At 44.3% G+C, this 10,250-nt stretch overlaps 1 protein-coding gene across 3 annotated transcripts in view; it reads right to left on the reverse strand.

Annotated features, from left to right (window-relative positions):
• The window catches only part of Octbeta3R (Octopamine beta3 receptor), a 35,330-nt gene extending 25,793 nt beyond the window's left edge, over nt 1-9,537 (reverse strand). For 2 of the 3 annotated variants that reach the window (XM_017245604.3, XM_017245606.3), the window contains exon 1: nt 8,654-8,705. The gene's annotated coding sequence lies outside the window, so the exon portion shown is untranslated. Of the gene's footprint in view, nt 1-8,653; nt 8,706-9,338 lie in introns of those variants that run through there. The other variant, XM_017245605.3, reaches the window with a different exon arrangement.
• Between the last annotated feature and the right edge of the window lie 713 nt (nt 9,538-10,250).

Consider the following 10,250-nt stretch of genomic DNA (forward strand, 5'->3'; position numbering starts at 1 on the left):
AAAAGGAACAGAAAGAGAGAAGGACTTGGAAGGACGAGAGAGACAGAGCTAGCGTTTTACTCAATGAATCATGGACAACAGCTGATTTATATTTTTGCAAGAGCCAAGAACACAAATACCAAGACAAACAGAGGGACACGGACTGGGCCAGTGTGCTCAGCAGTGTGTGTTGGCAGCGATTGGTGTCCTTGAAACTGTTCAAGTACGCTCGACAAGTGCACCGAGTGTCTCATTGTGCATTTCCCTGTGCGAGTGTCCGTATGTGTGTGTGCGAAGGCCACTGCCAGTGGCAGCGGCAAGGCAATGCCATTAGGACCTGGCCAAAACCGACCGAAACGGAACTGGGCGAACGAACGGACAAGGCAGACGGCGGCGGCCCTTGGCAGACCAAAGCCAGGTCCCGGTTGAATGGGCAGGGAAACAAAAGTCCAAGCCAGCGAGCCACTGCAGATAATTGACAACGAGCTGCTGAAAATCAATTGAGTGACTTTGCATGTACGACTTTAACCCGGAGCGGACCCGGACCACTCGCCATTGTTGTTGCCATTGTGGTTGCGGCGGTTTTGGGGGCGGTGGGTGGCTTGCCATGGTTTGGCGTTTTTTACTGGCTTTGGTTGCGACTGCTTGGGGGCACTAATCAGTGTTGACAGCTTCTTAAAATGTTTTCCCGCAAAACTGAATTTCTCACTTTGCTCAAACTCTTAGTGTCCTGATTGTGCGTTATTGGATATTGCCTGGAATGAGAGGCCGCATGTCATAGTTATTTATAAAACAATAAATCAGTAATTGCCATTTAAGCCTTTTTGATTAGTGTTCATTTAAGTTTTCAGAAAGCTCGCATTTAAAAAGGACATGGACGAGATCCTCATAAACTGAGAAAGTGTAATGGTATGTAAACTTGTTTTTGTTTATTTATGGGCCTTTGTGCTGTTTTTCATTTACTATTTTTTTTTTTCCTAAGAGATAACCTATCTCGATATTTTATGGAAACAAAAAAAAACAATACCTTAAAAAGAGCTTCAAAAGGACCTGATGTATCAGGCCAATTGCTGATTTGTCAGAACTGGTATTGGTACTTGGGGGACCATTGTTCTCTCGGCCAATACATTGCTACAAAGACACAAAGGAAAGCGGGCTAAAAGTGTATAAAATCCCTTTGTAAATATCGCTGGCATCCTGCGAAACCCTCCGTTGGGCTGAGATCCTGTATTTACCCCCGCCCGCTGCGGTTTTGTGGCTCACAGCTGGCTGGCTTCACTTAACCAGCGGGGTGTTGGCTCAAGCCCTGGCTCAGAATAAGTCCCAGACTCCGGCGCGCTGCAGCACAGGTGTTTCTGTGTCCCGGACTCCGGACTCGGGACTCCGGTTTCTGGCGTGGCCAGGTGTGGGCGTGGGAACCCATTGTTTGGCGCCGTGGGCTGTGGAGTAAACAAACCGGGCCAGAACAGAAGACAACAAGAGCAGACGGCGTGTCGCCTGCTCTCTTTGCTGTTTGATTAACGTTTTAACGATTTGCGCAAACAATTGTGGCAGCAACAGCAATCACTAACAAGCGGCAACATATACGCGGATTACCACTTGCGGCATGCGAGCTACATGGCTGCATGTGGGGAATTGTGTTTCTGTTTTTTCAAGTCGTCTTGAAAATGTTCTCGTGTTATTATTCCTTGTGCTGGCGAAGCAATTTTCGACATAAGCTCAACCCCATGGGACGAAATTATACCCTTGCAGAGGGTATTATAATTTTGTCCAAAAGTGTGCAACGCAGTGAAGGAGACATCTCCGACCCTATAAAGTATATATATTCTTGATCAGGATCACCTCCTGAGTTGATATAAGCATGTCCGTCTGTCCGTCTGTCCGTCTGTCCGTCTGTCTGTCTGTCCGTCTGTCTGTTTCTACGCAAACTAGTCTCTCAATTTTAAAGCTATCGACTTGAAACTTTGCACACACCCTTCTTTCCTTTGCACGCAGTATATAAGTCGGAACGGCCCGGATCGGCCGACTATATCCTATAGCTGCCATATAACTGATTGATCGGAAATGGTATAACTTTGGTGTTTTTAGAGTTAGATAGTTCAAATTTGACATGTAAGCTATTTTTGGCAAAACATTACGTCATGCCAAATTTCATAAGGATCGGCCGACTATATCCTATAGCTGCCATATAACTGAACGATCGGAAATGACCCAACTTTCGTGGTTTTGAAGATAGAAAGCTGGAACTTGGTACAGATTATATATTTGGTCAGTTGATCCGACCTACCAAATTTCATTAGGATCGGCCGACTATATCCTATAGCTGCCATATAACTGAACGATCGGAAATGGTACTTGGTAGAAATATCAACTTTCGTATTTTTGAAGATAGAAGTTTGGGATTTTTTTTAGATTTTGTATTGTAAAATATTGGATTATATATTCCTATTCCCATAAGGATCGGCCAACTATATCCGATGTTTGCGATATATATCCGGTTTTAACTGCAAGGGTATATAAATTTCGGCTCCGCCCGAAGTTAGCTTTCCTTTCTTGTTGTTTCTCATTTCGTTTTTTCGTTTGCGCGAAATGAAATATATTTGCCATGTTGTCTGCCAAATGAAAAATACGCCCGAAAGAGGCGGATTACCAATTGTAATTCTGAGAAATGTTTATGGAGAGTGTAATGTTTCTAAGAACACTTCATTCTGTCGATTTACACCATCAAGTTGATGTAAATTGAATTAAATTCAAGGTTCTCGAATCTTATGTATATACACAATGGTTTTCATATAAATTTTAATTGTGCAAATTAGTTCATCATCTGGTCAGTGTTACAAATAACATCGATTTGTAGCAGATAGAAGAACTTCAAGTTTGGGAAATAAATCAATTTTGAAGTCATTAGTCTATTGGCAGTTTAAGAAAACTACAAGTTTCAAGAGCTAATCTTCAAGAGCGCGTTGCAGTTATTTTCCTCCGTCAAGGATCGGAGCAAACAGCAGGATTACTGGCAATCAATAGTGGCTTCATTATGCCAGAGTCTATTTACTAAGCACACTCAGTTAGCTAACTGGCTTCGAGTTGGTTTCTTTGCATATTCTGAATCGGAAGAAAGGCCCGTGGGAGAAGGGAACGGAGAAAAATGGAGCATCGGGCTGCACTTTGGCTTATTGCCTACGCGCACTTCGCCGTCATTTCAGCCATTCCAGCCATTGTTGACTTGTTTGCAAATTGGTTTCGCCAAGCAGAATTCTTCGAACCATGTCCTTCGGCATCGGCATCCGCGACTCCTTCTGTCGCTGGCAGCCTTCATTTCAAATTACTTCGCTGCGTAAATTAGGCAGAGACACACAGAGAACCTAACATCAAAGAATATGTGGGCTTTCTCTTCCTGCCCTCTGTACAACATTGAACTTTTCTCAGTGTACTTTTGTTGACATTCCGCCGTGTACCCTCGCGTGTATAGTATTGCAAATGTATGTATATTTTTCATCTTCTTTGTAGTACAAAATTTGATTTTGGTTTTGTTGAACGCGGCTAATTTCATTTTGTCAGGCCTCGACCCGGCACTCGTTTGCGCCTCGACCCCAGGCAGGCCCTTCCTCGCCCACTCCGGCCCCCTCTAATGCTGACTGATGTGGCAGGCCTAATTTCATTAAAACCAGTGGAAAAAAAGAGAAGAAAAAAAGTCTAATGAAATGTTTAACAGATTTTTCGGCGGAGACAAAGGAGCGAACCAAAAACAAGTAGCACTGGCAACCCGGCTCATTTTTAACTTTTCCAGCGCTTTATTTAACTTTAACCTTTTTTATGAGCTCTGTGTGTGTGTGTGTGTCGGCTCCTTAATTAGAAGCCATTTTCACTGGCAGCCCTCCACCTCCTGCACGACCTTAGCCCCGTTGCTCAAAAAAGAAAGAGCGCGAAGAGCCTGAAAGCCTAATGAGCCTGTGCCCGATTCGGATTCTGATTCTAATTTTGATGTTGATGCTGATTCCTTTGGCTGTTCGCGCCCCGTCGCTGTTAAACATAATCAGGGTTCAATAAACACACAGCCCGAGCCAGTCGGGGCCGGGCTGCAAATGCAAATCAACAGCTTAAAATTTAATTTAGGCGTTAGCAGTGTAAATACATAAGCCACGGCGCCCCGCGTTGTGTACTTAGGAGCCGCTCTCCGGAGTGACCATTTATGACTTGGGCCTCGTCCCAAATTCAATTCCGAACATTTGGTTAACTTTGTTAAAAAGTCGAAATTAAAATAACGCAAAAAAGTCGCCGGCCAGCTCGGAACAAGGGAAAAAACAAGGGCAGCGGCAGGGGGAAAAAAGTCAAGAAGCGCGTTGACCGCATTGAGGTTTTGACCGCCGCGTGTTACAAAATAAATTGAAAGAAGAGCACCCCTAATCTGGTCTCTCGCTCACCCGGTCGCTTTTCTTTATTTTCGTCCTCCTGCGAGTGTTTTTCTGGCCGAGACGTACAAATTGCACGGCTCAAAGGGAAGTTGATGAGTTCGCGAAGTTGGTTATAAATTTCGCCGAAGAATGATTTCATTTCGTGCGCCTGGCTTTGGCGTTGGCGACACGTTAATCTGCAGCGACGCTGGCAGCCCCCAAAGGGCGCGTCCCGGCTCTATTGAACCCCCATATATAAAATCAATAATAGCATAAATAATATACGTGTAGAAAAATGAGGGAAAAAATGGGAGGAAAACGCCCCAGAGACAAAGGCCTAGGCCCATGGGCCGGGCGAAGGACCCGGGAAAAAGGAGACTCCTCCCGACACATGCCTGTCACAACACAAAAACGAGACCTAAACCAAAAAAATATTACAGGGATACAGCCCTAGAGAGCTGGCGCGAGAGAGAGGGCTATAGGGAGCAAGAAAGGGACGGGCAGGCAGGACCTCTAACTAGCACACAAAAGGCTTTCTCAATGGTTTCTAAAGTTGCAGGCTGCGAAGACAAAAACGGGTGTATCGAGGCAGTAGCTTTTGGGGAGGTGGCCTGGTAGGGTCGAGCCAGTAGGGCGAGTGCAAAGTAAACATGTCGAATGAAGGATACTTAAGCTGCTCGGCGAACGAGGGGCGACCCAAAAGTTGACTCTTTCGTTCGCTAAGTGACTTTGAACTGGCTCACGGCTATTTTTCAAACAAATTGTTTTCCTTTGGTCCTAATATGCACACAATCCTCTTACAGACATTGGCTCCCCGAAGTTGGAAGTTTCTTTTCTCTGAAAGGGTTTGGGGTGGTAAGCTCTCTTTTGAATCGCCGCAGATTTTTAATTTACATTCGCAGTGGGGGCACAAGTATTTACTCTTTATTTGACAAAATAAATTAGTACCATGATGTGTCTAGTATTTGTCAGTTGGACCTCGTATTCCACTTTGTCTTTGACATTGCCGCATTATAATATTATAAACACTAATCCATTCGCAAAAAGCGAAACACAAATGTAACAATTTCGGGGATGCCTTGTGGCACAAGCACACATCCTCAGACACACAAGGGTGTGTCAGGCCCACACCCTCAGATGTCTCCGGATGTTGAGCGCCACTTAATGACATAAACACTGCCACTGGCCGTTTCTCCTCCTGAGTTATGGCATCTCGGGGCCTGAACTCCGGCGGAAGTTGTCCTAATGAGAAAACCGTTGAGCCGCCAATCCACCATTGTCGCCCCAGCTCACGAAAGCCGCAGGAGAAACAGGGTGCTGTGAGCTTTTGGGGAAATTCGGTAAAGCGGTACAAAAGCAAAGCTCTAGAACGATGCGAATCCCTAGCACTAATATTATTAATTTGCAACTTTTGTTGTTTGAAGCGGCGGGAGCCAGGGCAAGTCATAGGCAAATATCATTCGTGCCATTTAGTGGGCAATAAAATAAGGCGAAAAGGAAAACTGGGAATTGCAAAGGATCAGGGACTTTCACTTCCATTTCCAGCCGAGTGCTCGGGGAAATGCGAAACTGATTTAAATGCTTTCTTAAGCGTGTTTCCGGCTACGGTTGTAAATATTTGCTCAACTGATTGCACAGAGGACCGAGAGTGGAGTCGAAACACTCTTTCGAATTAAGTCCTTGCTGCTTGCTGCTTTCCAGATTGATTTTTGTGGTTGCTTTATTTTTGTCCTGCTATTCCCAAAAATGAGTCAGCTTTTCTTCGATTTCTGGCTCTGTCCTGACTCTGTTTTGTGGCCTGTCGCTGTGTGTGACATGTTTTTATTAAACTTTTCATTGATTGAGCAGCAAATGGTGTGCAGTATGAGACACAAGTTTTGTGGTCAGCCGAATTGAATTCCAGTTAAGCAAAAGCTTCCATCAAAGTGCGAACAATTTGCGGTTAATTAAAGCCATTATAAACGATATAAGCGATGCATTTTAATAATTGGTGGGGGGTATAATCGTTAAAACGGATACATGACATTGTCTAATTCCTTAATTAAATTTCCAATCAGAACCGACAAAAGTGTTTCCAGCGCACAAGATACCCGGGACCAGGAAATCATTATGCCAGCCATGAATTTGATTAGCTTATGGCTAAATCCGAGCAGACACGCCAATCGGAATGGCAACAAGAACACCAACACTGCCCCGACCCGACCGCCTTCTATGCGAAAGGCAAACACAAATGCCTCAAGACATTCATTCTATTTATCATTTATCCAGCAATTTATCGAAAGACATTCGAGATGCCGTCGAGGCGCCGAGAGGGGTTCGATGAGATATTGCTGGAATAAATGGAGGCATTTACATTTAAAACATTTATGCGTAAATATTTGCCAGCTTTAAGGGCATTAGCCGCTTTGCCAGGACGAGCGGGGAGTCCCAGGACATATTGTATTTCAGTGGGGAATGGGTAGCTGTCGGTCTGCCACTGTGTCCCCAGAATTCCTCTGAATTTGAAACCATTCGAAAGTTTCCAGCAAATAAAACATGGCAACACGAAGCACACGCATGTATGACTAAACAATCCAGAGCTCGACTCTATTAGTTGAATTCAAACTTTTTCGAGCGTAACTTGAAAAGTTTCAATTTGTGCATGACAATCTCCGTCTGTCTGGCTGTCTGTCAGTCCAACTTTCCACTGTCTCAATCCAGCTGTCGGCACTTGTACGTGTATTTTGGAATGCATGTCTCTCCGACACACTTGGGAAAACTAAAGATTATTAAATATTCAAAAAACACTACGGCCTGGTAGAAACAAATGCTGAAACTGAATCTTAGTCCACTTTGGACAACTGATTTATTTGCATTTTCAATGTTAAGGACTTAATGTTTTAAAGAGATAAATAGTTATTAAAATAAAGTCTTTTGACAAGTGCAGATACACATACTTTGCAAACTTGGCAATAAAGTTTCAACCCTCACGAAGAATCCTAAATTATCATGCCAAAGGTAGCTGAAGTTTTCTGGCTTTCGCTAAATTTGATTTCAAAAGCGGACCTCTAGGATTTCAATTAAATACAGGTGCACTCGTAGGTGCAAATTGAAGGCAGGAAAATCGATAGACAAAGTCAGCTTGTAGTTGAAACTGGCGAATGCAAAAGAAAAAGTCGAAAGGATGGCGGCCCGAAAGGTGAGAGTGTCACATTATTAGGGGGCTGCAGGATGCGGGCGACTGGATCTCCGTCTAAGGCCGCTGTGAAGCGAATCATGTGGCAAATGCCAAATGCCACTCTGACCCAGCGGCCCCAACGGCCCCCAGGAATCCTGATCCTGGCCTTTCTCAGTCCCTCCATACACACTGTGGCCTGGGATGCAAGAACTAACGAGGGGAAATTGCAAAAATGCAATGAAAAATTGTTTGCTGAGCAACTAAAATGGGAAACTGCATTTTTCACTTGGGACCCAATAAACTGAGAAAGCTCCTGTTTACAAGGTTTTCAACTTTTGAAGGTAACTGAAATATAAAATTCCCTTTAAGACGAAAGTATTTGCAAGTCCTTCAGAGTAATTTTTAGTGTGCTTCTACTTTTTTAATAGCACATATTTTAGCCATTTTAGGAGATGGCTTAAAAGTATACACTACTTGTGTAAACTTTTTAGTGAAAGTTACAATATTTAGTGTATTTATGCAGAGTAGTTTGTGAGATCGCTTTAAGCATTATTTTTATCAAATTTTTAATATTTAAGTAACCTGCCAGGGCTCCCAACTATTTAACCTCGCAAACTACATCCTTAAGTTCTGAAAATCAGGGCCTAATGAAATCCAAACCACTGTTCATTGAGAGATTTGTATCATTAGAGACCCAGACAAGTCAGGACATTCCTGGCAGCTGGTTGTTCTAAGGGCCCGGCCGACGGCTGCTAGTGTACATATTTAAAGTGTCAGACGGGTAACGGTCTTAACTTTATTAAAAAGGCAGCAAAGGCCAGACGGAGATTGGTAGTGAATGTTGCAGCAGAAAGAGGGCAGGGGTGTTGGGGGCTGTGAGGTTAGGTTCAGGTTATTCTGGGTGACCCCCAGTGCCGTTCAACTAGACACCGTTTTCCAGTTTACGTAACCACTGAAAATGGCGCTCAATGTGTTTCCCGTTTTGCTGTGAGTTCCGTCCGAGTGTTTGTGTGAAAATTCGTGTGTTTCTGTGTGCGCTTTTTTGTGTCTGGCTGTTTCTTTTTGTGTTTCTCTTTCACGTGCTGCGCCTGCAAGTAGGCAACAGAACTTTTTATTGTTTGGTTACTTGCTCAACACGCGCCGTCCATCCGCCGCGCCGCTTCTACTCCTGCAGATGGGCGCCTGAGGATGAGGGAGCGTGGCGGCGGCAGGATGGGGCCGCGAGCCGCGACGCCTTCATTGTCCTTCTTGATTTGCCTTCTGGTGTCGCTCAAAATGAGCAGGGGGCGTGGTGCCGTACAAAATAAAGAAACTTTTCCCGCTTGTTGTTGCTTTTATCGCAGTTTATTGTTAATTTTTGTTCTACTTGTTGTTCCTGCTATTGTTGTTGTTTTTGTTGTTGTTGCTGTTGATAACAGTCCAAACTTTTTAACACGCGCGGTTCGTAATTTTTTAATGTGTGTGCTGTTGTGTTGTTTGGCTTTTTGCTTCTTCTATTTTTAATTTGTTATTAGCTTGAATGTTTCTAAAATTATATTACTATGGCTAAAGCTAAAATAAAAAAACAAAGGAAGAGAACCAAAATCGATTTGTTAAAAGGGAATTTCTTTTTGATTTCTTTTTGTTCCCCCACTCCTTGACTCCTGGCCAAGTTACCAGCACGTACGAACAAGAAAAGTCGGCCTATTGCCTGCGGCGGACACACATAAATGGAGTTTCCTTATTGTATCGGTTTTTTGGAGTGCCGCCGAATGGAAACACGCACACGCGAACTCCGACTGCCCAGCCGGTCTTTTTTCAAGTAACTTTACCGTTAGAGAACCAACACTTGAGACGGCTTACAAGTCGCTAGAACAACTGTCACTGGCACTTTCGACTCTCCACCACTGGCGCTGACAAGTGGCCACAGGTTTTGAATGGCTTTCGTTGCGGTTCCTCAACTTGCTGCCCGCCAGCAGAGTGTTTATATATTTGCTGCCGAGAGGCGTTGAGATGAGCTCTTGCTCTGGAAACTGGCCACCGACTGAGCCTGGCCAAGAAGTCGAGGAAGTCCTTTGGCGGCAAACCAACACAAGCTGCGGCGAATTGGCCAGCAGAGAGCGCTGAGAGCTTCTGCGCAGTGGCTTTTTGGCGGGAAGCCGGAAATTCGAATGCTGCCCAGGGTTGCATGGAAGAGGAGTGGATAATATTTTAACATTATGACTGAAAATCCTTAAATTAAACTTAGTGATTAGGGATACATTTTTAATTTAGTATATATAGCCTTTCAATAGCTTTATTTCTCTAGAAATCCCTAATAAACACTTACTACTTTTATAGTACTGCTACTACTATCAGAAGCAACCCTGTGCTTGCTAGCCCCAGATCAGCTGATGAGACACATATCTCCACAGCCCCCAACCCCCATCATGGCCATGCCACCCCTGTGGGAAATAGCTGACTGCCGAATTTGCCGCACAAAAAAGGAAAAGAAGGCGCTCAAGGCACTCGACAACTATGGAGCTCGAACCGCCTCCCCGCCCGCCTGCAAGGGCGTCAATATTTGCATTTGTAATAAAAATATTTTGATGCCAACCAGTCGGGGAAAACGCGTGCGTAAATCTAAAAAAGATTTGTTATTTCAGCGCGTGTTCATGTCGTGCAAATCAGACAGCACTAACAAAAGCAACAATGCGACAACAAAGGGGCGGGCCAACACAACATGCACAACAGCAACATCAGGA

The sequence above is a fragment of the Drosophila bipectinata genome, chromosome 3R (assembly GCF_030179905.1).
Source record: "Drosophila bipectinata strain 14024-0381.07 chromosome 3R, DbipHiC1v2, whole genome shotgun sequence".
Taxonomy (NCBI): domain Eukaryota; kingdom Metazoa; phylum Arthropoda; class Insecta; order Diptera; family Drosophilidae; genus Drosophila; species Drosophila bipectinata.